Genomic DNA, 7,294 nt, shown 5'->3' with positions numbered 1-7,294 from the left:
ATTCGCTTCCTTGATTTAGAGGTTTAGGGTCATGGTTTCATGGGACTTTCCTGTTAATTGCCCAAATAATGTGTTTAGTCCTGCTGTTCTATCTTCTAGTTTGATACATAGTGTCTAGAGTCTTAAAAGCTTCCAAGTGGCCACCAAAGGCACAACAATTGGTCTCTAATAACCTAGAGCAACAGAGAAAGAAGGAGAGTCAGGAATAGCAGGAGGATATGGAATGTGTGGCTAATTGCCTCCATGAACAACTGCCTCCTTTGCCATGAGACCAGAAGAATTGGATGGTGCCCACCTATCATTACTGACCATTTTGATCAAAGATTCCATAAAAGAATCCTGATCAAAAGGGAGAAAAAGCAAAACAGAATTACAAATTCTCATAGAATCTAGACTTTCTGGAGCCACAGAGGGTGGATAAATCCCTGAAACTATTGCTCTGAGATTATCTTTAAACCTTAAACCAAAAATATTCCCTTAAGTCTTCTTAAAACCAAATAATAGTTTAGCTTAACTAGTAAAAAATATCTGCCTTGAGCATTATACTCTTTTATGAACTATCTATACAGGATCAAATTGACAACAGCAACTCAAAAGATTAGGTGGCAGTGAGTTTACGTTAATGAGGGCGGAACAACTCAGAAAATGAGGATGAGAATGGTTGCACAACTCAAGGAATGCGATCAATGTCACTAAATTATACATGCAGAAAACTGTTGAATTGGTATATGTTTTGCGGCGTATGTTCTCAACAACAGCAACAAAATAATCAAAATTTAGGGAAAAAGGCTAATGAACAATGGATAGACAAAATATAGTATAGCCATGTAATGGAATATAATTGGCCATAAAAAGGAATGAAGTACTGATACATGCTACAATATGGATTAAATTTGAAAACACTATACTAAGTGAAAGAAGCTAGATACAAAAGGCCATACACTGTATGATTCCATTTATATGAAATGTCCAGAATAGGCAAATCTATACAAATAAAGCAGATGTTTTAGTTATCTAGTGCTGCTATAACAGAAATACCACAAGTGGATGGCTTTAACAAAGAGAAATTTATTTTCTCACAGTCTAGGAGGCTACTAGTCTGAATTCAGGGTGCCAGCTCCAAGGAAAGGCTTTCTCTCTCTGTCGGCTCTGGAGGAAGGTCCTAGTTATCAATCTTCCCCTGGTCTAGGAGGTTTTCGGTGCAGGGACCCTGGGTCCAAAAGACATATGCCCCTGGCTCTTCTTGCTTGGCAGTAATGAGGTTCCCCTGACTCTCTGCTCACTTCTCTCTTTAATATCTCAAAACAGATTGACTTAAGATACAACCTAATCTTGTAGATTGAGTCCTGCCTCATTAACATAAATGCCTCTAATCCTGCCTCATCAACGTCATAGACATAGGATTTACAACAGATAGGAAAACCACATCAGATGACAAAATGGTGGACAACCACACAATATTGAGAATCATGGCCTAGCTGAGTTGACACAAATTTTTAGGGTGCACAATTCAATTCATAACAGTAGATTAGTGGTTGCCAGGGGCTGGAGGAAGGAGGGAATATTGAGCGACTGCTAATGGATATAGGGCTTCTTTTGGAGGTGATGGGAATGTCCTGGAACTAAATATTGGTGATGGTTGCACAACCTTGTGAATATACTAAAAACCACTGAGTTGTACACCTTAAAATGAAGAGGTTTATATTATGTAAAATTTGATGTTATCTAAATTATATCTCAATAAAAAATGAATGAAATGTTTGAATATGATAGATTTTTAGATTCTCTTTAATATTTGGATTTTCTCTAAAATTTAGACTTAATATCTTACCAGTGTATATTTTGCAGAGGCCTGGTGGTGCAGTGATTAAGAGCTCGGCTGCTAACCGAAAGGTGGACGGTTCGAATCCACTAGCTGCTCCTTGGAAACGCTATGGGGCAGTTCTATTCTGTCCTATAAAGTAGCTATCAGTCAGAATCAACTCTACAGCAGTGGGTTTGGTTTGGTTTTTTTAGTGCATATTTTTGGATTAATAGCTCACTGCTGTTGCCTGGAAAAATGTTCAATAAATACATCTTTATGTTCTTGTACCTGGCAAAGCAGTCTTGAGTAATGAGTTTTCCAGCTGTGAGACGGTGAGTTGTGGCAAACACAGCAAGGAAATGAATGTCTGCATTTACGTTCTTACTCAGCAGCTCTTGGCAGCCGTGAAAACAACCATTCATCAAACACTGGCACAAAAAAGAGGCTCACAGAGTAAGGCAATGAAAATCTCAACAATAAAAACCTTGTGGCCTCCTACGAAAAGACAGCGAACTGTCCACCAAAAAGTCTTGTTCCCTGCTTTCACAGTAGTCAGTTGTTGCTGCCCAACAGCTGCCCAGCGAGGGGCTACGATTCTTAGCCCCGCCCCCTTTGCATGTAGATAGGGTCACAGACTGGCGATAGAAGGTGAGTCAAGTGATGCTTGTCACTTTTAGACCAAAGCATTTAAAAGTCAGAAACCTACTTCTCCCTCTCTTCTCCTATTTGCTAGCTTGATGTGCAGGATATGGCAGGACCACAAGAAGCAAGGAGCCTGAGGTCCGGAATCATCGCACAGAGGAACGCTGACCACTGATTAGGAATACCCACATTGGACAGTTATATGAGGAAGAAATAGACTTGTCTAAGAGCAGTTCATAGGTTTTTATTATGTTAAGCTACTGAAATGTTGGAGTGTATTTGTTACAGCAGCTAGACATCAATATTCATTCATACTACCAGATGATTTTTTTTTTTAATGAGCTGTTATGGGTTGGATTGTGTCCCCAAAAAATGTGTGTCAACTTAGCTAGGCCATGATTCCCAGTATTGTGTGGTTGTCCACCATTTTGTCATCTGATGTGGTTTTCCTATCTGTTGTAAATCCTATCTCTATGACGTTGATGAGGCAGGATTAGAGGCAGTTATGTTAATGAGGCAGGACTCAATCTACAAGATTAGGTTGTATCTTAAGTCAATCTGTTTTGAGATATTAAAGAGAGAAGTGAGCAGAGAGTCAGGGGAACCTCATTACCACCAAGCAAGAAGAGCCAGGAGCACACGTCCTTTGGACCCAGGGTCCCTGCACCAAAAATCTCCTAGACCAGGGGAAGATTGATGACTAGGACCTTCCTCCAGAGCCGACAGAGAGAGAAAGCCTTCCCTAGGAGCTGGCGCCTTGAATTCAGACTTGTAGCTTCCTACACTGTGACAGAATAAATGTCTTCTTATTAGAGCCATCCACTTGTGGTATTTCTGTTAAAGCAGCACTAGATAACTAAGACATTGCCATTCAAAGAAGGAAGGAATTCATGTTGGAAAGGAAGAAGTAAAACTATCTATTCATAAATGACATGACGATCTATGTAGAAAATTCTAAAGAATCTATAAAAAGCTACTGGAACTACTAGTGAGAGTTTAGCAAGGTTTCTGGACACAAGGTCAATATACAAAAAAAAATTTGTATTTCTATGTGTTAGTAGAAAACAAACGGAAATTGAAATTACAAAAATGATATCATTTACAGTAGTATCAGAAAGTAAATATGAAATATTTAGGGATAAATTTGAAAAAGATATTCAAGAATTGTAGACTGAAAACTATAAAACCTTACTGAAAGAAACTAAAGAAAACCTAAATAAATGGAGAGGCATAGTGTGTTCCTGGATTGGGAGACTCAGTATTGTTAAGATATCAATTATCCCCAATTGGATCTATAGATTTACTGCAATCCCAATCAAAATTGTAGACATTGACAAATTGATTCTAAAATTTATATGGAAATAAAAACAATTTACAATAGTCAAAAGCAGTTTGAAAAACAACAACAAAGTTGAATGACTTACAGTATTACCTGGTTTCACAGCTTACTGTATGTGATGGTTAAGATTGTGTGTTCACTTGGCTGGACCATGAGTCTCAGTGTTTATATGTGATCACTCCCATGATTGAATATGCTGTGAGTAGCCAATCAGTTGAAAGGGAGTTTCCTTGGGGATGTGGCCTGCATCCATATACAAGCAGACGTTCTGGCTTTTTGCTCACTCTGGATCCTGCGGCTGCCTCCTGTTCGTCTGACCTCTGGCCCTTGGCACTTGAGCTATCAGCTTATCTGTCGATTCTGGGATTCATCAATCCTCACAGCCCTGCTCTCCAATCTGCCAATCTTTGGTTTGCCACCCCTGCAGCTACATGAATCAGGAGAAGCCTCTATCCTAATTCACGGACTTGGGACATCCCAGCCTCTACAATCACATGAGCTGTTTCTGTGATATAAATCTCTCTCTGTATATATTTATACACCTTACTGGTTTTGCTTCTCTAGAGAACCCAGCATAAGACCCTATATAAACAATAAAAATAAAAAAAACTGAACCCGTTGCCATCAAGTCGATTCCAACTCATAGTGACCCTGTAGGACAGAGTAGAACTGCCCCATAGAGTTTCCAAAGAGAACCTGGTGGATTCGAACCGCCAACCTTTTGGTTAGCAGACGTAGCTCTTAACCACTATGCCACCAGGGTTTCTGCTTACTATATAGTTACAGTAAATACAGTGTGGTTTTGGCATAAAGATAGACACATAGAGCAATAGAATAAAATAGAGAACCCAAAAGTAGACCCAAATTATTTTCAACAAAGATGGTAAGGCACCTGAATGTGGATACAATAATCTTTTCAACAAATGGTGCTGTAACAATGGGATAACCATGGGCAAAAAAAAAAAAATTAACCTTAACACTTACCTCACACTGTATACAAAAATTAGCTTGATATGAATCATAAACATAAATTAAAAAACTAAAACTAAAATTTCTAGAAGAAAAGATAAGAGAACATCTTAGTGACTTTGGTTTCAGCAAAGATTTTCTAAATATGGCACAAAAACACAAACTGAAAGAAAAAAAAATCAATCAATTGGACTTCGTCAAATAAAAAACATTTGGTCTTCAAAATACACCATTAAAAAGATGAAAATGCAGGCCACAGACAGACAAAATATTTGCAAACATATATCCATTGAAAGATATGTATCCAGAATATATAAAAAACTCTCACAACTTAATAAGACAGAAAACAGAATTTTTTTAATGGGAGAAAGGTTTGAACAAATAGCTAACCAAAGAATTTACAGGCAGTCCCTGGGTTACGAACAGTCGACTTATGTACAAACCGTAGTTACAAACCAACCCCCATAAAGCCTATTATATTAAAAATACAAAGTACATACAGTGGTTTGTAATAGCAGATGGGTGCTACTTTGCGATGCACATCAAAACATTATTATTATTATTACTATATTATTATGTTAAAGATGTTTTCAGTGTATCTGGAAGTGTTTAATGTTTTTTATGCACAGAAAGGTACACTATATACTAAGACAAACATTTGACTAACTGATATTAGTCAAATGAACCATACCTAACTGTTCCAATTTACATACAAATTTGTCCTAAAGACAGATTTAGGAAAGGAACTCATTCCTAATCCAGGGACTACCTACCTACAGATGGCAAATAAGCACATGAAAAGATGCTCAACATCATTAGTCATTAAGAAAATGCAAATTAAAACCACAATGAGACACCACTATACACCCACTAGAATGGCTAAAATTTAAAAGACTGACCATACCAAGTGTTGGTGAGGATGTGGAGCAACTGGAACTCTCAGACATTGTCAGTGAGAATGTAAAACGGTACAGCTGGCCAGTGTCTAAAAAAGCTAAACATGCACCTACCACATGATCAAGCCATTCTACTGCTAAATATTTACCTAAGAGAAATGAACAATGTCCTACATGTCCGCACAAAGACTTGTATATGAATGTACATAGCAGCTTTATTTGCAATAACAAAAACTTGAAACAAGACAAATGTCCATCAGCAAGTGAATGGATAAACAAGTGGCAGTATATCCATACAATGGAATACTACTCAGCATTAAAAAAAGGAATGAACTATTGTTACCATGAATCTCATATCATAAATGAGTCTCATCTCTTACCATATCAAAATAATTGTGTTGAGTAAAAGAAGTCAGACTCCTTCCTTCTCCTCCAAAAAAGAGCACATACTGTACGATTCCATTTATATAAAATTCTAGAAGATACAAACCTAATCTATAGTCATAGAATTCATATCAGTAGTTGTTTGAGGATGAAGGGAAGGGAAAGCATAGAGGGATCACAAAGGGGCATGAGAAAGCTTTTCGGATATCCATAATTGGATACGTTCACCATTTTAATTGTGGTGACGGTTTTATGGATGTATATAGATGTCAAAATTCATCAAATTACACATTTTAAATATGTCCAATTTATTGCACATCAGTTATATCCTAATAAAACGATTTTAAAAAAGAGAAATATCTAGGCAAATTTCACCTCTCTGGGCATTAACTACTAAATGCAGTTATTATCTACACTGTTTATCTGTTGTCAGGATAAAAGGAAATGATGGATGTAGAAGTATTTTATAAACTGAATACAAGAGTACAGGGAGATTGTGTAATTTTCGTTGCTATTGATGTTTTTATCAATAACAATGTCATCATTATTTTTCTCAAAGTGTTTTTCTTTTTTTATTTTATTGTGTTTTAGGTGAATGTTTACCACGCAAATTAGTTTCTTATTCAAACATTTATACACAAATTGTTTTGTGACATTGGTTTCAGCCCCTGCAACGTGTCAGCACTCTCGCCCTTTCCCTTTACACCACGTGTTTTCCTGTCCTTTCCTGCCTTCTTGTCTTTCCTTTTGGGCAGGTGTTGCCCATTTGGTCTCATATACTTGATTGAACTAAGAAACACGTTCCTCACGTGTTATTGTTTGTTTTATAGGCCTGTCTAATCTTTGGCTGAAAGGCGGACTTCGGGAGTGGCTTCAGTTCTGAGTTAGCAGTGTCTGGGGAAAAATGTCATCCTTATTATCATTATCACAATCACTACAAAAAGGTCCCGTCACTTTGGTCTTCTGGCACTCTATGTTAAGATCACTGAGGTAGTTCATCAATTTATCTTAAAGGAAAAAATAATGCAACAATTTAGCTAGTTCCTCAGAGGCTGGAAGGAGGCAGTGAAGAGTTGGTAAATACAACAGCGTTTATCAGGGAAGTGGAGGAAGACGTGTTGTGAAATGCCTAGATACACCACAGCTAGAGAAGCCAAGTGCGTAACTGTTACTGGGAAACACCCCTTGTGCCTGGATAAATTCTGGTTGGAATGCATCATGGGACATCCTGCAAACACATAATGACAGGAGTCTGGGAGC

Source organism: Trichechus manatus, unplaced genomic scaffold, assembly GCF_000243295.1.
Source record: "Trichechus manatus latirostris isolate Lorelei unplaced genomic scaffold, TriManLat1.0 scaffold00007, whole genome shotgun sequence".
Classification (NCBI taxonomy): Eukaryota; Metazoa; Chordata; class Mammalia; order Sirenia; family Trichechidae; genus Trichechus; species Trichechus manatus.
The sequence above is the reverse complement of the archived record's forward strand: the minus strand, read 5'-3'. Positions refer to the sequence as shown.